The sequence below is a fragment of the Argopecten irradians genome, chromosome 12, assembly GCF_041381155.1.
Source record: "Argopecten irradians isolate NY chromosome 12, Ai_NY, whole genome shotgun sequence".
Taxonomy (NCBI): Eukaryota; Metazoa; Mollusca; class Bivalvia; order Pectinida; family Pectinidae; genus Argopecten; species Argopecten irradians.
Window position 1 is genome coordinate 13153934 of NC_091145.1, and position 24457 is coordinate 13178390.

The 24457-nt window shown below is 33.1% G+C and overlaps 1 protein-coding gene across 1 annotated transcript in view; it reads right to left on the reverse strand.

Annotated features, from left to right (window-relative positions):
- The window catches only part of LOC138336308 (protein PRQFV-amide-like), a 33419-nt gene extending 22672 nt beyond the window's left edge, over positions 1–10747 (reverse strand). The window contains exon 1 of the mRNA XM_069285745.1: positions 10497–10747. The gene's annotated coding sequence lies outside the window, so the exon portion shown is untranslated. The remainder of the gene's footprint in view (positions 1–10496) is intronic.
- Positions 10748–24457: the final 13710 nt, after the last annotated feature.

Sequence of the window (24457 nt, forward strand, 5' to 3'; positions counted from 1 at the left end):
TTTTTTTTTTTTTTTTAATTTCCGCCTTAAAAATATGCCAATGGCATGTTTTCAAAACGGTTCCAAATTATAGTCATTATCGTCAACAAACTCACAACTGAGTAATCCAAAAAAAATTTACCTTTAAAATTTATCCATACAAAATAATTAAGTTCGTGCTTAAACACTTAATATGTGGTCAAACTGTTTAGCAAAAATAGGACACAGAGGATCTCCTTGCCACATACCTAAATGTATTGTTACAGCAGCATATTTACGAGCCCTTTATGCCTTTCTAAAAAATGAAAAAGCACATACATTGTAAACTGAAAAATTTTAAAGAAATCGAAACGCATGGAATTTTCACAACCCTGTCGTTATCACTAGACTCTAGACAAAACAGATACAAACTAACAATAAAATTATTTTTTAAGTTAAGTACGTTACGAACGGCATCGATATCAAATTTCGTATAATAAGACATGGTTTATAATGAGATTTCAGTAGATATTTACCATGTATCGCTACTCCTTACTGTACCATAAGCTTGCGTCTGGACATTGAAATATTCCTCTATAGAAGGCTTAACTCTCTATCACCCCAAGATGTCTAATCGGATTCCAGAGATGTAGCAGACGACAGGAAGGTTTCATCCCCTTTTGTATGACAAGTACGGTTAACTTCCTCAATCACTGGTGTATTACAGTAGATATTATCATCCATCACCGTTAAATACACAAAGCAGTGTTAAAATCGGATGTATACATACTATTATTTATATTAATGTGAAATAGAAAGGAAATGAACTTATTTAAAAATCACGTGTCATAGATAGTCGTCATTAGGACGTAGGAGTGAAGCCAGATGATAAATTGAATTTTGTTACAATAGCAGCTATGGAAATAAATCAGATATAAGTTCATTCTGTAAATTCCTAGTTTAAATCCTCAGGTAGGTAAATCTCCATGCTATTTTCCCTTTCTCTAATCATCGTTTTTATCACAATTGCTGGCTGTGTACGTCGAACATTTTCCAGCAATTTCATTGTCTTTAATAGCACGTTTTTACATATTATGGCGTCTGAATACCAAACATATGTTTTATAATTACACATAATTCATTGTAAAAGGTTCTATATCAGATTGCATTTGCTGACAGATCAGTTTTTTTGAAAATATGGCACCCAAAATGATTTGTTTGTATGGCCATAGCAACGCATATGCTATTGTTAAATGCTAGCAATAAACACTCCTTTTAACATATCTGTTGTGATTTTTGATATTGAAATAGCCCGACCCATGTGGTGTTATTCTTATCAGTGTTTCTGTAGGGCTTAAACAACTCTTACAGTCGTCTAGTTACGGAATATTGTGGCCATTAGCGGAAATGGCTGACTCCAATACCGGAAGTGAGATTAAAGCACTTTCATGGTCGGGATAATGGCTATCATAGAATGCTGATCAAGCCGTATAATAAATATAGCATTCACACTAAGTAAACTGTGCAGCCTTTCATTGATAAATTTCATGTATCTTTCTCTATCAGTAGAAATGATAATTGGCATTGTCGTAGATTGTTGTGTAGTGTGATGCCAGAGGTAGATTTCTGATGTCATGGTCCTGTCCCATTCAATATTGCTCAGTACCATTTGTTTTTGATTGGAAAATCCATTGCTTAGTCTGAAAGATTACAATAATTTTCTCAATACAGATCGCATCATGCCATAAAACATTAACAGTGATAAACTCTTTGTATGAATTCCTAACAGATTCAAAGCTATATTGTCGCATTTGCGATACGTATTTTATGCTTTTGATAAGTGGGTTAATCACATGGTGACAGTAACCTATTTCCTAAAATAGAATGAAGACCGAGATATTTGGTTGGGCTTGGTTGCATTAACATCGACCTAACAACCAGGGTCATCTAAGGACGTATCAGATTTAGGTGGTGGAGAAAAGCCGGAGTACACGGAGAAAATCCAACTGTCTACAGTACCTGGTAACTGTCCCAAACGGTTTTCGAACTCGCGACCTATAACTGGACTTCTAGAAGTAATATGTCGGAACATCGTGACCACTCGGTCGCCACCAAAAGATGATATTTTCTATTGTTTTTCTTATTCTCACCCAGGAAAAAAACCATTTTGGAATGTCAAAATTAGACTTCAACAAGCAATAGATCATGAGAATGCGTTGGATAAAACAGGCAAACGATTAAAGGTCATTATTAACCCCAAAGGCCCTTCCTATGTTCCATGAGCAATTCTTCAAGAAATAACATTCACTACATACCGTTGATAAAAGATGCTTTATCTCATATACGTTTGAGAAACTAAACTGAAGCGTTTTACAGACAAATAAAATCTGCAAAACCCATGATAAGCACCTTTATGCAAAAAGCCTTTGTATGATTGCCACTCCAGGACATGCATTGCTGTGATAAAACGTGTTTGTTAACAGTAGTAGGTGAATAAGTTCAGTACTGAGGGGAAATCACTTCTTACGGGTCCAAGTAGTCGTGTGTAAGTCAGTGCTAAACTATTATCCTATACCATAACGCATTGGAGTAAATATATCAAATCATGGAGATGATAGATGCTGAAATGGAGATCAGAAAACGACATTCATGCTTCCTTTCCTGCGAAAGAGGCCGTGGTGGCCTAGTGGTTAAAATGTCATGACATATTACCACAAGCCCTCCACCTCTGGGTCGCTGTTGATAGTACGTTAAACTAATAAGACCAAACCAATCCCTGCCAAATTGTTGTCACATAACACTGGATATAAGTAGTATACTGCATTTATATTCATCCAGGTGCTTTACACATATTCTGTAGGCATCCACAGATGCAGTATCATACGACATTATCGAAGTACATTTGTACATTATATACTCCATAAGTGTAATTAAACCTATTGTTATTCATCTGTTTGACGATATGCCACATTCTCTATCAAACTACACTGACGTACAATGAAGAGGCACTCCCATCATTTTACCTCTAAAATCGATATACCAAAAACATCTCCATTTTAATACCTGCTGAGATGACTAGAAAGACCGCTAAAATTCAAATTAACTTTTCGTTGACGTATACCATTTCTAAAAATATCAGAATGCAGTAACCCCTGTAGATCAAATTAAGACTTCTTTCGCTGTTTTTCAGTCACCGCCCTGTAAATTGACGAGACATCGAAGGACATGTATGAAATTTTAATATTCCTAATAGTCTGGCATAGAAAGAAACCGTGTAAATTATGTATTGAAATACGACTCCTCTACCAGAAACTTCCATTTTGTCTTCGCTATATGCGTAATATCAGACGTTTTCATTGTGATGAACTCTCAGTCAGTCATTTATTTGACATGTCTTACATAAAAAGGTTAATTAAAGAATTATTGAAGACTTAGTTTGTTTTTTATAAAAAAAAAAAACAAAAAACAAAAACTGGTGAGTAGAAAGTTGTCATCATATGTATTTTAATATCAGAAAATTCTCCGAAGATTGAGTTTTGGTTCAATGTCTCGATTGCTACAATATGCTAATACAAGTTAGAATATAAATTGCTCTTAGAGAAAAGTGTCCATATTTTTTATGTTTAGAAAACCTTGCAAGTTGTTAGAGAAGCGTTTTCAAGCTTCCGCCTTCTAGTCGACCTTTTTTGCAAGTAAGAAACGATAAACAAGAAATACAGTTAAAATAAGATTTGATTGACTTATTACAGTAAACCTTAGTTGATTCTACATCATGAAACAACACATAAATATTATACATGAAAATATTGTGGGGGACTATTTGCTATTGATACGAAATTGGCGTAATGTTTGAAATCAGCTGATCGATGCACGAGAATCGTTGTATTCATAGTGTATTCATAGTGTTTTCATAGGCAAATGTTTGGTTTCGTCAGTTGGTTGATTCATATAGTGACGAAACACTCAGAATATAAATATATTTTTGATGTTAAGAAAACCTTGGCGAGAGAAAGTATCCATATTTTTATGTCAAGAAATCTTTGTTTAGAGACAGGTATCCATATTTTTATGTTTAGAAAACCTTGGTTTGGAATCGGTACGTCGAACCCATTTGTTTTATTATCCCAAAAACCGTTTTAAATGTTCTATATTTTGATATATAAGAAGCTGTACCTTATTCAATTTGTTATAAGCATAATTACATATTTACTCCAAAGCAGTTTCCAAAATACTTACGTCATTTTAAAATTGGTGAGGGTAAGCTTCGTTACGGTTTTCCTTCACTCGCTTTGAGATCATCCAAATGGCGCATGGATATTGATGGTTGCGTCACGTTAACAGAAATATATGTGTCACTAACTTTGTTTAGAGTTCAATACATTTACTGTCTTTTTAGGTTTAAAGTATTTTTTTTACAAACGTCTTTCGTATAGATATAAATTTCCTACGTTGGTACTTTGTGACCTGACTTTCCTGTATTATTTAACGAAGAATGTCCTGCTCAGAACATAATCAGAAATATATTTGCTTATAATTAATTTTCATTGAAATTCTGCGTCTTATCTATTAGCAATTTTAATGTATATCGACAATTTAAAATGAGGTTTGTTCCGCTTATTGATAACATGTAATAAATAGATTTTTTCAATTCAATGTTCTGCAAATGCTTAGTAAGACAGACCATCATTTTGTTATTAGAATCTGAGCATGAAGGGCAGCAGCAACAACACTGACACTTCAAGTCAAAACAGTCTCTTAAAGAAAAATCTAAATGTTCAATCAGATATTTGGAGTTCGTCCCAATGATTTTATGTGAATAAGATTTGTGAGTGTTGGTTAATAAAAACGATACCTGGATACTTTATTCATAAAACTTGTGTCTTTCTTTTCCGCTAATAGTTTCGATGACACGTGACCAATATCCCCATATCACTACGCCATGATATGCTCAGAGACAATACTGAATACTTGGCTGGTGCTGGAAATAGTTCTTTGTTGTTTTTGTTTGTTCATGAACACTTTATTCCGTTCATCATCAAACTCTCCTAAAATGTCCTTAAATAACCCCAGTGTTCATTGTTTGTAAAATAATTCAACGAGTGACTAAAATATTTAAAAAAAATCACAATTGTACTCCCTTTTAGCATTTCTAACGTTCGGTATCACTAAGAGCCATTAGATTCCTCCCGAATTCCCGAACAGAGGTTCCTGTGATGATGTTTTAACAGAACATTATGCACTTGTTGCCTTGAATACTGTCGAGGACATTGCTGATTTCTGATATTGAGTTGGTGTCCATTCGTCAATAGCATTAATGGGAAGCCTCCACGGGATATCGACGTGTCATCTCACACTAGAGTGCTAGGTGATCCTTCCCGACTGATACAAGTAACTTGGGCAACGCTCGGAATCAATGGTTTTCATCGCAGTTTCATATTGGATTAGGGGGTGATTATTATGAATTTTAGCCGTGCGATCCAACTAAATGTTTCCTATTTATATGTAATAACTGGTATGTTGTCGTCTGAATATCTTTATCAATCACAACAACACCACTAATACATCATAATTATAAGATTTAGAAAAATGAACAGTGGGATAAAAAAAATGTCGCGCAATGAAGAAAATAGGAAAGTGCGGTCAGTTGGGTGGTCCAGAGGTCCAATACTCGTTAAAATTCGATAACATAATATGGATATTGGTTTGTTTCCAATAATTAACCCACTCACATGTGTAATTATCTAGGATATCATTATAGAATCATCAACTTATAATAAAAAAACAAATTGTATGATATTGGGAATAGTCTTAGTGGACTGTTTTACCCATTTGCCATCTACACAAACATCAGTACTTATTTTTATATGGAAAATGTTTCTATCAGTTAAGTTTTATATTGTAATCATTATTTCGTTTAAAAAAGATTTTAAAAAAATGATTTAATAAAAATGTTTATTGTGATATCAGATCTTATAACTATGTGTAAGCTGAAAATTTGACGAAAGGTAATGAAACTACTTTAAATAGAGTCATAATAATAGACTTTGCTAACAAAAATGATGTATTTCATATGTTTTTTATATATTAATCAGTTTGTTCGTGATTACAAAAGTCATTCAATTTTGTAAAACAATTGGAAGGCTACAAAACATGTTAGCCGCTGAAATGCACAGTATTGTCATTGGCTGTAGTTAAAGAGATATACACTGATAAGGGAACTAACTAGGAAGAATTTGTACACGAAATAATGTCTCCATGGTAGGAAAACCAATATCGTCGATACAGTCCTATATAACTTTTAAATATATAGCCGGATATACATGACAGAACCTTCCGCCATTACTTGGTTATCATATCTAGGCTTTATTGATATCACCAGATGATACAAGTAATAAAGATTTCATGAATTCATTAATTTTTGAGAGCCTTTATTTTTAAGAAGGGTAGTCAATGACACTTATCATCTTTTATTGATATATTGTAAGGCACTTTTTGGCGTAATGATTTGTTATCCGATATGTAAGGCGATATGTAAGGCCTAATAATGGCAAGGATTAAAGGGAAATGGAAAGGAAGTATCATCCATCCCTACCACTACTCAACCAATACAAAAGGTTGACAAATTGTATGTACTATTAGTATTACCGACATAGACCTAGTATTCTGGGGGATGTCTAATATAGGCTTTGACTGATGCCAAATTAATTTGCATCGTATTTGCAAAAATAAATAAAATTTGTTGAAAATCGATATATATCAAGTACTTAAAGAACATATGAATATGCTGTACTGAAGTTTTCATGGGTTTCCTTTTCGATTACATTTTTGAGAATTAGTAAATATGATATTTCCAGATTACATCACTATTCATTATTTTTGTCCAGTTCCTTTGAAATACTTGTAAACTTTAATAGTGAAACACGGTAGCATGTTTAGCATCAATATAGATCGTAAACAAATTTAAGTCTATGTCTATTTGTACATACAACAATATCGTAAACTGCCCTGTATGACAATGTTTGTATGAAAGCTCTGGATACTAAGTTCAGTACGGAACGTGTGCAACAAGTTTATTTTTAAGACATTCAAAAAATTCCACTTGTTCAAAATATGACGATTGTTTGTTACTAAAAGTAAATGTTATTTGAATTATTAAATGTAAAATACAATGTGCATGGCTAAACTTTTTGCTGAATTACGACATGCTATATTGCTTTCGCTAAGCCCTTGGCACTTTACGCGACAGGAGTCCTCTTCTTTAATGACATTTATATGTTCGCATGTAAGTACATTGTACTCTTCCCCAATATCGCGTGCATGTCTGTTGGAAAACAAACCTATTGCATTCTTCAGGGAATACGATGTTTCCGGATGATCTAAACCCTCGGAACCTCTCAGGAGTAACCATGACAGGTGAATGTCACTTTGTTGGTCTTTGTAATGAAATATGCCCATGTAAAAATTCACACGAAATATCTTCACACATAAATCCACTCGTTTATGTCATACCATAAAACAAGGTATAAAACTCACCAATATTACCCTTAAGGCTTAAGTAGACTTATAAGTAAAATGTACTTTAAAGAGATATAAGCATGAAAGTTAATAGTATCAATGGCTAGAATAGCAATTCTATTTCTTTTTTTAAATGATCAAAGCGGATTGCGACTATTTCGCTCACGGTTAAATGTCTAAAAATGATGAGAATGTGTAAAGATAATGACACTATATATCGATATAACACATCAAAACCTCAAACTTCATGCATTCGTCTTTAGTCTTATCATGAAGAAAGTTATGTAAAATCAATAGACAAAAATTGATAAATTCAATCATCGCTCACAAAAATTGGTATTCATTACCGTAATTATAAATTCCCATCGTGATTACAACATAATGATAAAATGAGGTTGTTGGTTATGTAGCAGGATTAGGAATATATCGTTAGTCACATCGCCTAATTAATGCAGGGATTTTTCTTGATAGGCTTAAATATGCTTGGCATAACACTGACCTATATTATAATCCCCAAATTTCATGAACATTCATTAACTATAAGGAATTCATTAACTTATAAATCCCCATAGGAAAGCATTACAGAAGTTAAGGGAAAACCTTAAGTTAAGGAACCTTCCTTGAAACATGTAATGATTTCCTATTGAGAAATTTTAGGTTATGGAATTTCTTAAATTAAAGGAATGTTCGTGAAACTGGCTCCTGTTTTAGATGCCTTCATGCCATATATATCACATATTTCAGATAATTCAAAGACTATATGGACAAAACATATGCAAGAAATTCTTCAAAAGGCTCATATCTTCAATATTTTTTCTTTATTACAGGTAAATAGCAGTATCTAAATTACATCAAAAATGTAATATTATTAAGCATAAATATATGCATCATTTTTTAACAATTTATCGTGATATACATCTCAGACGTTCACGTCCATCATCAACATTTTGTTTTGCGATAACAACTGAATGCCTAGCTTCGATTCGCTGTTATATGTCAATAAATATCATGAAGCTTGCTTCCGATGGTATTAAACAATTAACCTTTATCCACGATTCATCTAGGTTATAGCTATTTCTTATTAAAACAGGCGGGGGAAGCATTATCAAAGCCTAATGAGGATATTAGTTATGGAAGTCATTGCCGGAGTAGATGAGATCTATTTTTAAATGTGCGACGAATCTCAGTCGTTAGATCAATAAAGCAATTTATATGAGAGTTTACTATCTTGTTTAAGCATGATACAATTCGCATCTTTACATCGTTATTTCAAAGTATAAAAATATTGATGTTTACAACGCTGCATTAGAAAAAGACACAACTTACTAGACTGTTCGGTATTAATTGATCGATGATTGACAGAAAATGGCAGACATTGGTAAGACGGGCATAATTGATACAAATCATACATACATCTTTATTATTGTTCCTAATAAAACGATTCAAGTCGATATGCTTATTTCGAACACATCAATGAAAATAGCTGATGAAATGATGATAGACAAATGTGTCCAATTGTCCGGAGTCCAGAGAAAGCTTCTTTACATTGTCTACTTTAAACCAGTATAATGTTTATAGCATCAAATAGACACAATACTCGAGATCAACTCGCAGTATTTCATTTTATTCATTATGGGTTTTCGGCGTGAATGTGTTCGTTTCTCATAGATATATATCAATGGCGAGAATAATCAAATGAATTTCTTCAAAAGGTCATTTTCTTAACCCGGCGACCTACACCTTGCAATGGAAATATTGTTCATATTGGATATATATTTAACAACTTATCATCATTTCAGTCATCGCACACATTTTGTCTGTTGAATACAAGATAAGTACAAGGCTTTAGGAAGAATACGGTGGTGATGATTATAATCGTTTCTCATGTGTTGAAGTAAGCATTACATGTTCAATGTTAACCATTGGTGATCGCTGCAGCAGTACTGACATAAAGATCATTGTTCAATGTAAGTTAAATCTAGTCCTCGCCAGGGTTCCAATCGACCTGACGGAATGGTGAACTACTTAACAGTTAGCCGCTATCACAGGATGCTAAGATGATTCATAACTGTTAGGTATGTATTACGATATCGGGCAGCCGATGGTATCGGGGGCAATTATATCGAAATAAAAATAAAACACAAATTTCTAATAACTGCAAATATTCTACTAAGGAATCACAAACTGTTTAGGTGATATATTTTGAAATGATTTTGCCGACCAAAGTTAACTATAAAATTTGATTTTTCTGCCTACTTATGCAGTATATATTTATTATTATATTAAAAGACATACACCGTCATTAAAAGATATTTTTCAAAGTCACGACAAGAGTATCAAGACTTATTTGAAAATTGTCCGATCATAAAACACAGTATCTTTAACCTAATCCATCGGTGACAATATTTTCTTTCATGCAATTGGTTGTATTCGTTATTTGAATTTCTTTTTCATTTTTAATTTCAATAATATCATATGCGATAATGTTTCCGAAAATCTCGGTTATATATATATATTTTTTTTTGTTCGATTGCTTCTTTTCCAAACCAGACCAGTGTCTTTTCTTCAAAGATATGATTAAACATATATAGAATTGCACATTAGAACGTGCGATTGTCGGAGCATATGTTCTCAATAGTAAATACTATTATTCCAGAAGGAACGGCAGGTCAGATTTTCTCAACTTATATCGGACTAAATAAAATGTTTATTAATATTTGCTAATATGATTTAGAATTATCCTCAACGTTCGGACGGTATGTTAGTGACGCATGTGCGATATGAACCTATCATATGATAATTCATGCTATTGACCTATGGTCAAATTATTCGTTTCACACAGGAAACAAATATGAAAAAATATTGCGACATTATAAAAGTATATCTAACATACCGCATTTAATGTGCAGCAGTATAGCTGATAATTTTATAGATATGTTCGTTAGAAGAAACTTTATAAATGATGATGATTACTACAAAACTATCAACGAGGCGAAAAAGTTGAAAATAATATGAATGCTTACCGTTGGCTGTTTCGAATGTGCAGTTGTTCTTCTGTAGAAGTGAGGCGAATGTTGCGGAGACCTTGCAAGGTAACGTCTGTATCGTACTGGTGATTGCTTTAAAAAGGCCTCTCCTGATTATGTCCACAAAATATAGTCTCTGTCACTCTTCTTCTAATGTGCCCATACATATACCTATAAACATAATCATAATGTGCGCTGTGGAGTTCACAAACAGAAAAGGGCGGGGCTTGATGCCATCGTCATTCCGCCCCCTAGTCCATGTAATAGCTGTTTCAGGCGCGCCAATACAGCGCGAATTATTGCCGATAAATACTGGTCGTCAGTTGTTACTGCCTTAAGCATTTCAATGGTAGCAATCGCTGTTCGAGTATACACCGAAGCGTGCAAATCCCAATAGATCGCAATCAGTAGGAATCCGCAATTTTCAAATATACATACTTTATGAATAATATATTGTATTATTTCGAGTTATGAGGGCAGTGATTTGTAACCGTAGGAATAAAAGTCCTGGCGCTTTCGTTGGTAATTGTTCACAAGAGTACCATCCCTGTTTGGCATGTTTAATACCGACAGTGTCACCGTGCGTTGGCGACCAGCGGTGACTACGGCGTGATATTAGCAAATCGTTTGGCGATTTGGTTTTCACATTTGTTGATGACAACCAACTCTCTAAAGGGGGGCATATGCAATTATACAGTAAAGAATGTGTGAATAAATCTCTATTTTGAGACGTGGAATGTTCTGAAACATAGAATAAAGAGTTTAAAAGACACAAAGTTTCCACTGAGTGCTCTAGCATCCTGGTGACTATATGCACATGAGATTTGACAATACCAAGCCTGCTAAAGTAAAGCAAGTATAATATTTCTACTGATCACCTTATCTAGACAATGTACTTACGATGACCTTTTTGTAAGAAGAAACAATAGAAACACTTGTTATATATACCACTACCTTGATAAGGTGTTTCTACCGGGGGATATAACGTAGTGAAGTCGGTACGCCAACTCGTAAGTATTCAAAAGATTTCACATCGTTAATAATTTACAAATGGAATAGAATAAAAAGAAACTCTTTCCAATGATAATACTGTATACTTTAGTTAGCGGTCTAAGTTCACTGAAAACTGCATGTATAAATTATAATACCAGAAAAGGAACTGAAGAAAACTCAGACTGGAGTTCTAACTAGGGACCTACGACGATTAGTCGGATACTTTACCTTTCGTGTTACCCGGTTACCGATTATCGATCCAATCCAAAAATTTTTCATTGCTTCTTCCTTTCTCAAACTTTGCAAATGATTCGCCTAACCAAGGTTCGAACCCGTGATCTCTCATAACTAGCTCTATGGACTACAGATGGAGCTACGTTGTCACGATGAACGAAATTGCCCACTTACGTTTCACGTCCAAGTGTCGGCAGATAGAAGTTTAATGGATAACATGAAAAGATTGGTAACATTTTTGTAAAAGAAATTTAGGTCTGTTTCTAACTCGCTGCGGAATAAATATGGTGGTAGGTTAGATTATGACTTTTACCATCTTGGTCATGTTATTACGATCGACAGAATGTCAAATGAATGTAATATGCCGAGTAAGACATAAGTATAAAGAATGTTTTTCATGAGTTGCATTGCTTAAAATCACAGTTTGATCAAAACATGGACAGACAAAGTATATCTACATGAACTCATTATTTGTACCTGAGTGTAACGTTTACATAAGACAGTATTCACAAATTTATAACGGGTATTTTTGTCTTGTTTTCTGTTGTCAAAACTGATCTTAAGTCTTCATTAGTGGGTGTATCTCCAAAGTAATTTATTTGTTTTAAACTATATAAATCATGAATTATACAGATACGTGTCGTAACGAACCATTATCATCTGTTATAAAGATGTATATCGAGTGTGAAATATTATACATGTGGACATATTCTGAGCAGCTAAAATACGGGAATAAAAGCCAATGTTTGCATCGGTATCTGATGCAGATTGATTTCTGGCCTGAGGTATATAGTATATTTTATCAGGAACAGTCTGTATTGATTTAAAAACAACATCTCACAGAAAAAGAAAAAAAAAGACAAAGAGTTGTCGTCAGTCCTTACGACTACATACATTTTCATTGCAGGCAATGTTTTTCGAAAATGCTTTGTAAATGCATATAGTTAAATATGTTTTCATATATGCCTGGTAATTTATCAAGATCAACGTTTAAGACATTGTTTCCAACTCTTGATTTACGATAATTTGTTTTGAATCTGTGTGATATCGTTAATAAACAATGATGTACTAGTCAGATAAGGGCTACAGAAAAAAAAACATATATCAGACTACCAGGAAGGAATGAGGATCATGTAAATACCCAAATTTATCTATAGGTAAGCATTCCTAGTATTTACACGAAATTCTAAACATAATCATACAGAAGAGTTGAAATGGGTTTAAAACCATTCTCCCTTAACATCCATATACATGTCAAACATCGCGATCAGGCAATATTAAAAACAAATTCATTCTGATTTGGGATTTTAAAAGCTTAACGATATCATAAATCTCCTCAAAGTCTGATCGTAATAGGGTAGAACCAAAAAACACGACAATGGTGACTAGACAATAAAACCACCGTTAGAATTCGTCCAGGGACAAACTTATCTGCCAGACAGCTTTATATCTCCAAGGCTAGGTTTGCGATTACCTTGCTGATATGTCCTTCATTCCATTTTTATCAGTCTTTTGACGATAAAGGAGGATAAAATGCTTGTTAAATAGCATGGGAAACTGTTGAGGTATGATCCTTTATAATACTTTGGTGGAAAACTGAAATATACTTGAACCATTATACTTTCAAATACCATATGTATTGGGTTTTATAAATTATTATTTTACGTCTTAGCCATTGCTAAGGACAGTTACTGGAGATACCATCTATATGCAACGTGTTGCCTTTACCGGGGGGGTGTCTTATTTAATGTTGTATGGTCTATCACGTTCGCTCTTTTTGTCATGGTGAAAACTGTTTAAGTGTTATACATATTTTTCGTCGTCTGTCCGGGGTTTAAACTCTCTAATTTTACCACTTTTTATAAAGTTGCAGCACTGGATGCATTTTTAATTAAAAAAGACTCGAAAGATGCAGACTCATTCCGAACTCTTCCGAACATCGAAGTAAGTTTTCGTATAAAAAACATGTGGTTGACCTCAGCAGACTGGATCTACGAAGAAAATAATGCTCGCACATTACAATATTTGATATACATAATATTGAATTACGGCAATGTGTGAATTAGATGTTACAGTGAAATTAGCAAGAAATATAACTTTAAGATACGGCGTAATGGTCGTGTTGTAGCATACTATAAAGTAGGAATGTTTTTTCCCATTTGATTTGTTTTTGAAATGGTGAATTCTGTCAAAAATACTTAACATTTAAAAGAGCACGTTTCTCAATTTTGTTTATGGTGAATTTTGACAAGGAATAGAAACTACGCCAATATTGAAAAAAATCAACTCAGTGAACAAAGAGGAGTCGTTATAATCACGTGGTTTCTCGGTTATTTTTTGGACCGTAAGACAGGGGTCGTATTAAACATGTGGTCATCTTTAAATAGTATTTGAAACCTATTAGTCACCCTTTACGATCATACAATAGGTACAGCAGGTGCAACAGGAACTGTAAGCCAGTGGCTAACGAATATCTAGTCACCTTCGATACTCGCTTCTTATTCCAGACCATTGCAACTAAATTTTTGAGTTGAATCGAGGCCAAGCTATCGACCAACATTTCATTCAACTTATCTTTTTTAATTTATATACCGTATAGTCGGTTATTTTCGCGGGGATGATATTTTCGCGATTTCGCGGACCATTGCTAGGCTCGCGAAAATTGATCAGCGAAATATTGAAAAATGATAGAATGTTATCTATCTTTAAATCCATATCGCGAAAGTTTTAAATCCCTAACATGTATGATTTTCTCGTTTTTAGATCAAATCGCGAAAATTTTGGTCCGCGAAAATATCCGGCTTTACGGTTTTGATAAGACAGAGGTGATTAATGTACTATTACATATATCAGTAATAAAAAAATAATATTTGTTAAAGTTATAAAATTCCTCCAAATATTATACATCAAAATCTGCTGCATGGATAAGTAAAACAGGTGCTTTTATGTAAGAAATCTAGATTTTTATGTTAAAAAAATAGAACATAACTTGTGATTACAGTAAAACGGAAACGTATCATTTAAAAAGACAGAGAGCTACCAGGCTCAATCCAGTACTGATATCTAATATGACTTTGTCATTTACCATTGATATAACTAGCAAGGCATTCGTCGTTGTCACATTAATATCAACATGCAAACTAGCTGGCTGTGGTGTCATATGACAGAGAATATAGGTCCGCGAAATTATTCGGAAGTTTACACATCGATAACAAAAACCCACCATATTTGTGCCGTACACCTTCTTGCCATATTAGTATGTACAAATACATTTATAAACACCACGCATTTTTCTTCCAATATTGTTTTGATTTGCTCACATATAGCAATACCTCCCCTACAATTATGATGTAAAACATTTACCAGTACATGTATATTTTACAAAGTACAGTTATTGTTGCTATCATTCAAATCAATCCTGTCGGGATTAAAATATTTCATACGGAAAATTATTGATAAAAATGAGACAAATCGAAAAACTATGTATCTGTAAAGGGAATTGTCCGATAAGTAAACTCGGGTGTTTCATAAAAGCAAGCGTCTTTATAAATGGCATTAATTTAATGATGCGGTAAAATCAGGATAACTTATAAATGATTACTGCATTGTTACTGATACATAAAAAGAATACACAAAAATTCTAAATTTTGAAATGACGTCATGGTATTGCTCATGTAAACGCGTTTATTTTTGTGCATTTCTCATCAAATTATATCTATATTTAAAATAGTTAAGATCTAATTAACCAATCATCTTACTTTCATGAAAACATGTGCAAAAATAAAAATAAGGAATTTTTCGTAAACTTAAAATAAAATATATATAAAAAGAATTCAGTTCAACGTTCATATCAATCAAATGTGTGACATGATAATTACACGTGTATTATGAAGTACTATTGTTCTGATTCCTAAAGCAACTTCTTTTAGCAATTATTGTACATGAAAATCCTGCTATCTGACCAGATGGCCGTGTTTGCTTTGACCTTTAGACTTGACTCCTTCTACCCCGGATTAAGAAGTAAATCAATTTAGATTCACTCTGCTTTACTTAACTCACAATGCGGCTTATACAACCGAGGGTATCCTTCAGGTTATCAGCCATTGATAGTGATATACATAAACCAGCCCACACATGCTGTCACGGTAACTGGACTCTTGGATAACTCTTTCAACAGACATGGTAATAAAACCAATAATAAATTTTGTGGGTCCAACAAGTAATATCGACAGTGAATCTCGGGATATTTTCCGGGTAACAGGGATCCTTAGGTATATCTGTGGGATACGAATGACATCAAAAAGTAAATATTGAGTAGGTAATCCTAACCGTGTGGACACACCGATTATTTTATAATAAAATTTCCAAGGTTGTCTGCCCTTTCTCAGGACATAGTCGATATGCTTGTCTTGTGTCTTGATAAAGAGGTGGGCAGTTTTGAAAAGGATGAGTGGCAATTTGAGCCCTCGGGTGGCCATGACCGATAAGCATCATTTTTTATTTAAACATACCCGGAGGTTAGGACATCAAACGATATATTGAGGGTCAATTATTTGTTTGGTTCTTTTGTAGAACCAAATGATATTTTATTAATTATATTGCATTGGTATATTGAAAATAAAACAAATAGGAAAATATACCTCACAGTCAAAAACTAGGTCATAGTGACCTAATTTTGTAAAATCCGAATTATGCATGAATATAGCCCTGGTGCCATACTAGAACAAATTCCATAAATTATATTATCCCTCATACCTACAAGTGTAATACTGGCTGGTCTAGGGCAATACATCCATATCTCCTGAAGCCGTGTTGCATGGCTATCATGCAATAAAGCGTCGTGTCGTCACAGCATCAAAAATAATTATCATTTTTGGTACAGTTTAAACATTTTCTTGATTTAGATTGTATTTACTTTAAAAAGAACAAGCAACGGGATTTGTGTTGAAAATATCACGCAATTTTAAAATAAGGAATAACACTTGTGTTTTTTTTCGAATTTATTTCAAAATGGCGGAAAATCACAGTAGTAAAATTGCAATAAAACGTTGATATTTGAGAGAAAATACTCTTTCACATGTGGATATGAAAGATAGATATATTCTACCTTCGGCATCACAAAATGTTGTAAAACCCTCGACAACCCTAGGTTTTACAACATTTTGTGACCCTCGGATAGAATATCCCTATCCCTATCTTTTATATTCACATACGAAAGAGTCTTAAAACATTGCATTGAGCAACATATTTGCATATTATAAACTTCGACAAAGAACATTATGGATGTTAAGACCTAAAACAACTTGACCAAACAGAAAATGGACCCTCTCCCCCTGTTTAAGTGTTCGAATCCTTTAATGTCATTTTGTATATAAATTGCCTTTCTGAAAATATCAAATGCTTCTCTTGACAAACATATTGCAAGAATACGGAAGATTCCATGACACCATCCCATCTGAGGAACTCGTAAAAATGTGATGTCATAATTGTAATATTTCATATTTGTTTCTAAAACAAGTCAAATATAAACATCCTTTCGAGCTTTGTTTTTATTTTTCTTTGTTTTTTTATTAATTAACGTCCTATTAACAGCCATGGCATTTTAAGGACGACCTTCCATGTTTGCGGTGTGTAGCTTGTATAAAATGCGTATTGAGGATTTTGGGAGACTGTGGTATATTCGTGCTGTGTCTTTTTATATAGTGAAACTGTTGCCCTTTTTATAGTTTGTATCACTGAAGTACGTCTCCGAAGACACCAAGCAACACACCTCACTGGTTACATTATACTGACAACGGGCATACTAGTCGTCCCACTCTCGTATTGCTCAGCGGTAAGCAGGAGCAGAAACTATCACCTTTGTAGACTATGACGCGTCTCGATCAGCGGGCAGAACCCAGAGCCTTCCTCACAGGTCCGAACGCTCATTTCGAATATGTACTAACCAATGCATATATGACGACAGTAAAATTATAGCATTTAAATTGTTTAATCTTAATATTATCATCTGATTGCAGGAGTTAACAACGCGAGTTAAAATTCAACCTTTGCTTTTCTTAATCCTCAGAAAAATACAGCTTATACTTTAAAGACATTGCAGATGTTATCCCAAAACCTTCATAAAAACTAGCAATTCCAGGTTGTGTAGTGAGACTGGAATGGATCAAACTCCATCGACCACGTAGCTCAATCGATACAGCGCCCGGCTAGTGCGTGGAGGTTCCGGGTTCAAACCTCATTCTGGCCGCTCCGATTTCTTCTCTCCTGTTACATTTGAACGTATATCTGATTCAGTGGTAGATTGGTTGAATTGTTTAAGTGTAATACAACATATGCGGAAGGTTTGCTCCAGCAATGGCAATGTCCATTGCAGAATTCATATTTTTATTCCAAGAAGTTATATTCGGAATATAAGTAGATTATTAAAATGACTACTACATATGTATATGTAATAAGAAAGAGCTTTTAACAATAGATTTTCATATTTATATTGCGACCATCGATCATTTAGCCTCTATTATAAGATATAAATATGTTCCACATAGTACAAATCGTAAACAAATGTCATGTTAAAACTTACAATGCAAGTTAAAATCATTCGTGTTGAGAAAAAAATATGTCAAAGAGTTAAACAAAACACTGTTAGCTTTCAATACGTAATTTACACATTATTTCTGGACAGCTGACAGTAAGGGTCACAATTGGCAGATCTGATTTGCATTTTCTTTGTTATCGATATTATTATTATTTCGAAATAAAGCTTAACGGACACTGTACAACTCTGTATGAGTACTATATGGTTTTCATCAGGAGGGTATTTCGCGTTTCAGGGAAGACTATATGAAATGTCACACAAAAAATATCAAAATATCGAATTCATGATTTATCTTTCGTTGTTTGTTTGTTGGATTTGACAAACGTTTGAAGGCATATCATGGTTTCAAATAAACCTTTAATTCATGATAATGGTTATATATATTGTAAAAGTAATTCACCATGCAGAACTGGTAAAAGTCCTTTAAAGATATACATCTTATTGATAAAAAAATATCTAGAAGGAGCAGCATATCGAGCAATTTTTTTCATTGAATAAATACACTATAATTAGAGGTCTTAATCTATCTTTTACAGTTATAAACCATTCATTTTGCCATTCCTTGAAAAATAAATCATTATTTGATTCAATATATAATATTTCACGTTGAGTTAAAGAGAAATGAAAATAGATTTGACAATTTTGACTGAAGAATTCCGCCTGTAACTACAGTGTATTGAACATTTTCACACATCAATCCCCATCACAAGGCGAATGTCTAAAATAACACGTTAACAGTCGTAGCGATGGTATACAGCAAACCCTATAGTGTTTGTAAACAATTGTATTCATTTACACCTATATATCATCTATGAAATCGTACCATTTGTTCTACTTTTCGAAAATTTCTTCACATCAATTTTAATCAACCTTGATATAAGTTTAAGTTGCTCCAATGTTTTGAATTATAACGCAGTATGTAACATTCAAAGGAAACTCTCGATGGAATCCGTATGCGTTTAACAGCATTGTACTATTTGTTTCATTTGTAGTATTTTCTGTTGCTAACTCTGAACTATTTGACCGTGTTGGTATTATGTGATTCTTGATAATTCGATGTTTTTGTCCACACGGTTAGGATAACTTTATACCTCAAGATATTTAAGTCTAGGATATAAGATGTCGATGGATATCTTGCTCTCCAAATCTTGCTCGAAGGGTAAAAGGTGCCAGAAAGATATTTGTCGATTTCGTTATTTTTCTTTGTTTTTTGTCTTATTCATTTCTTATACTTACGATATGTAACAATATATCGATGTACTTGGTTGCTCTATACATATACCGTATATCATGACTTTATCTTATCAATTAAGTCAATTAATGTCATACTCATTAAATTATCATTATTAATAAATAGTTATATATCTATCTATCTGTTTTACCATTTTTTTCAATTACACCGTATTTTGTTGTCGAAAGAGTTCTTTTTCCAACTCCTTTTCGACCCTTCTAGGTCAAATTAGTGTGTTCGAATTATTTTTTTATTAAATAAATATCTTTTGATTTTTTACATACATCAAGAAACCCTTTATAAACTAACTACGCGTCTCCTTTCGTATTTTTGTTTTGATTTACATCACATTGTTTTTCACTTTTATTTATCCGGTTTTTTCGAAATTATTGTTAAATAACGAGATACGATATAAACCTTACTATCTTTTGTTTTGTATAAAATTGTCTTATCTTCTTATAAAGAAAGCATAACTATAAAATAAAACACTATTTCATTTGAATTCTTAACATGTTCGAAAAACGCATATTGTGTTTAATACGGATTATGAAAAAATATTTTTTCTGTAATTCTGCTATAAATGTCAGTAATCCTTTTCATATAATTAGATATGTTTTTGGTAAAAAAGAGGGGATACTACGTTCCTAACTCCTATACATTCCATAGTTTAACTGGACTGGTTTTTTCATACTATATAACAACCTAGCTGATATGTTATGGCTTTACACCTATAAAGGCTAAAAGAGCATAACTTATTTAATATTGTCTCAGACAGGGAAAAAACGCGACAGCTACATCAATGCCCACCACTAAATACCGTGTCACAAAAATGATTGAGTTACGATACCAGCGCTACAGTTACACCATATTAAGTTTCGCTTTCTCACGAAGAGATCTTACGAAAAATAATTGCAAAGTGTCTTTCAAGTCAGACAAATGTATCATATGACACTTTTCCCTGTTTGCCAGAAAATTGTGTTTTTAATCAATATCTGGTTTTGGCTTTCTTATAATATTGAAATAGCATTAAATCTTAATGATCAAAGAACTTTTAAAATGAAGTCAAAATATATTAAAGATAAACATTTTGCAATATTGAAGTAGTATTTAAATCTGGACGATCAGATATCTTTTAAAATGAAGTCAAAATGTAAAAAAAGTTATCCATATATTCATATATTTTCTCTTCCTTGTGTGTCATATTATCAAAAGGTCAATTGCTACGTATTTGATATGTGAAAAGAACATATTCAAACAACCACAAACGTTATTATGAAATTTGTTATTAAAACTATTAACAAAAGTACTGTCAATTTTAAGCATTGTTCAAAATTTTGAAAAAAAAACACTTCTAATATTTCATATGATTACAAATTTCTACAACATTAATATAATTATTTTTAACTAACCACTTGGTGATTGGTAACGCGCTTAAAATATACTAAACAATTTAAATTGGTGTAGCATTTTAAATAATCTAGATAGCGGCATTGGTTGATAATGCGCTCTTCTTAACTAGTGTCAAAGTGATAAAAAAAACTAATGAACATAAAACTAACGGAGGGAAATCAAAACGCCGTTTTCAAACTTAATTGTTTAAGTTTTAGTTTATTCTATGTCATGTCCTCCAGGATGTTCTCATGACCAGGATCACGCAAAAATCTTAGACTAAAGTTCTACTTAGCCAATCATAATGACGTAACTTTTTGTAACATCATCTTTGATTGGCTAAGTCTAAACTTAAAACTGTTTTGGATTATTTAATGATCCTGGGACTAATCCGACTAAAGGCTTTTTGTGGACAACTGACCAATCTCATGCCTATAGACACTTTATTTCAAGATTACAAAGAGCAACGCCCAAATTCAAAGCCATACAATACCTTTATCTTTATGCGATTTTGTGAAATGCATCAATGGTCTATGCTACAATGTACATGTCTCGTCTGTTGTTCATAGACATTCCATGCTGCTATGACATACATGAAGTCCAGAACTGGCTATTACGACACTGCATACCACTTTATTTTTGCGTACATGTATATGGAGGCGAGCAACATTTGTCTTTCTGTCCCGAGTCAAAATGCAGCGTGATCAACCAATATGAGTTCAATGAAAAAAATGCATAAATATGATTTAATATTCAGCAAAGTTACTTTAATTATTATATCCGTATAACAATGCTCAACAAAGATGTCCGACATTCAAACAATGGATCAACCAATATGAGTTCAATGAAATCGATGCACGTGCTTAAATACAGATATTTTACGTCAGTGCCGAATACAGGAAAAACATATTCCGACAATGCAACTGCTGATTGCAGGATAAACTATAATTCGCTCATCTTTAGTTGCGAATACATAATCTTGCGATTATGTATTTTTACTAACAAACGTGCGGTCGAATCTAAGGGATAATTTGAATCTCGTAAAATGTATTGCTTTACGATAGTACCCCCTGGAATATCGAGTGCGTCCTTTGACATTCCAATAGTGGTAATAACACATCACTAAATTAAATAACAATTTTTCGAACTTCACATCAGGATGAGCTACAACATCTAGTTGAGGCGTTGTATTAACACGGACAAAATAGTAGTTAAGTGAAAAAAGATTTAGGAAGAAGTCTAGACAATACATCAAATTCATGTATACTTTATATTGACTTATCACATAAATCTGTCTACATTGGGGATTTCTTCATTACAACCATGGGTGTATACTGTATATAACACAAACAGCTTCATGAAGCCATGAATTCAACTTTTTTGTTAATAATAAAAAACGATATGAATAAAAAAAATCTTAAATAAATCAAATGTGGTAATACCTGAAGCTTCCTCTTAAAAAATAAAAATTGGTGGTCTGGGAGACTTCTTTTGAAACAATATTGATAAAGCTGAAAAATGGTTTCTATAATGAGACATTGAACGAAGATAAGCTAATGTTGAAAAGTTCAAACGACGTTCCTGATATGAAGTTTTATGATCAATACCAAAATTGAAATCTGACTTTTATGTTTATGTGCGTGGTATTGATGGAATATGACACTTAAAGGTAATGGACGACTGCCAATGCACAAAGCAATGTTGCAACCACTTTCAACCTAATCCGATTCTGTATATGATAGGGTTTAATTTCTTTCTTAAAATAACATAATCTTTAGATTTTCGGGGGATTGATATACATGTTTACCCAAGACAATGTATCCCATAATACTTATTTAAGGAAGCAATATATTTAGATTTAGACTACATAATTTCTAGGCCATGTTTCTTTCAATAGTTGAATGTTGCTGTTGTTTGCAGATTTGTACTGACGCTATACACATTTAGCTCGATATTGAATATTCGTTTTCCCTGGTCGATATGTCACGTATTGATAATCATTATAATGGGATTTATTCCTTTAATGATCCAATATAAATAAGGTTTGGATACAACATACATGTTGCTGATTACAATCTATAAAAACTAAGTAAAATAAAATATGATCTGCGACCTTGGAATGTTTTGAATCAATGAGAAATACATTACAACCCCGTAATCTCGAACAGCAGAGGACCCGGTAGAAATTCATGTAAAATGGGGTATTCAGGAAATCAGAGGTTGAACATCGACAGTAAAAAACTAGATTATTCTACTATGACAAACCATGCATATCGATATGTTTTGTTGTTGTTGTTTTTTTGTGATTGACAAACAAGCATATCCTTATCTAATTATTTTTATCATTAGTAATGATATTTCTTAAAACACACGTTAAAATGCTGAAGATCAATAATATGCCAATGGCCAAACACATTGTTCGACGAACAGATAGTTTTGTTTCTACGTATTTGGTGGAAGGTAGAATAACGGTTCGAGATATGTGGGGTTATGTAGAGACATGGTCGGAATCATACGATTAGTTCGACCGATTGGGGTATTCGATTTTAGCTAATTCGAGTTAAATGAGGTATGTAAATACGCCATTGTTATGATATTATGAAAAAAAATGTATCAACCATTCAAAATAAAACTCATGAATTACATATTTTTATCATATCAATGCTAAAATGGGACATTGAAATTTGAAATTCCAAAAATTTACCAATAAAAACCATCCATGATGTGTGTATGTATAAGTACGTACCATACACAGTGTGTATTTTGTATTTGCATATTACAGAGTTATCTGCCCTTGCGGGTAGGTGTTATTGTGACGTCATGCATTTTAGAGCGAAACGTCATATTTTTCGGAGAAAACCACGTGAATTGCGCTCACAAAATAATGACGTACCAATCGATACCTACCCGCAAGGGAGCTAACTCTGTAATATGCAAAGTAGGAATAGATAATGAGGAGGTTATTACTTTAAATACAATTAGCATTTCTAAAGCGCAAAATGACCTTCAAACAATAATGAATTGATTAACTTCAATTGATACTTCTTGTCATGTTTGCTTTATTTTTTGAAACGATTTAAAAAAAATCGTTGATCTATTTTTCATATAAACTATTTCAAACATAATTTACATTTCATTTTGAAATGGTTTTATTCACCTCTGCATCTCGCTCACCGATAACACGACTTTTTGGTTTTTATTTATTAATTGACACGAGTATTGTGTTTCATTTCAGAAAAATTACACTTCTCCGAATAATTCGAGGGTTTAATTTCATCATATGGATGCATTAAATGAATTTAATGGCAAATTGATTACAATTGAACTTGTAAAATAACAATAAAAGACTTCTGATTAGGCATGCGGGGAATGCTTGTCATGTTCGGCGCGAACTAATCCTATTATCAGATGTCGCATTCGGTATATTTTGGTCTCCGTGACGCAATTTCTTCTGTGGCGTTCGATGATATTCACTCTCCAATTATTAAAGAGGAATCTCGAAAAAATGATGATTTT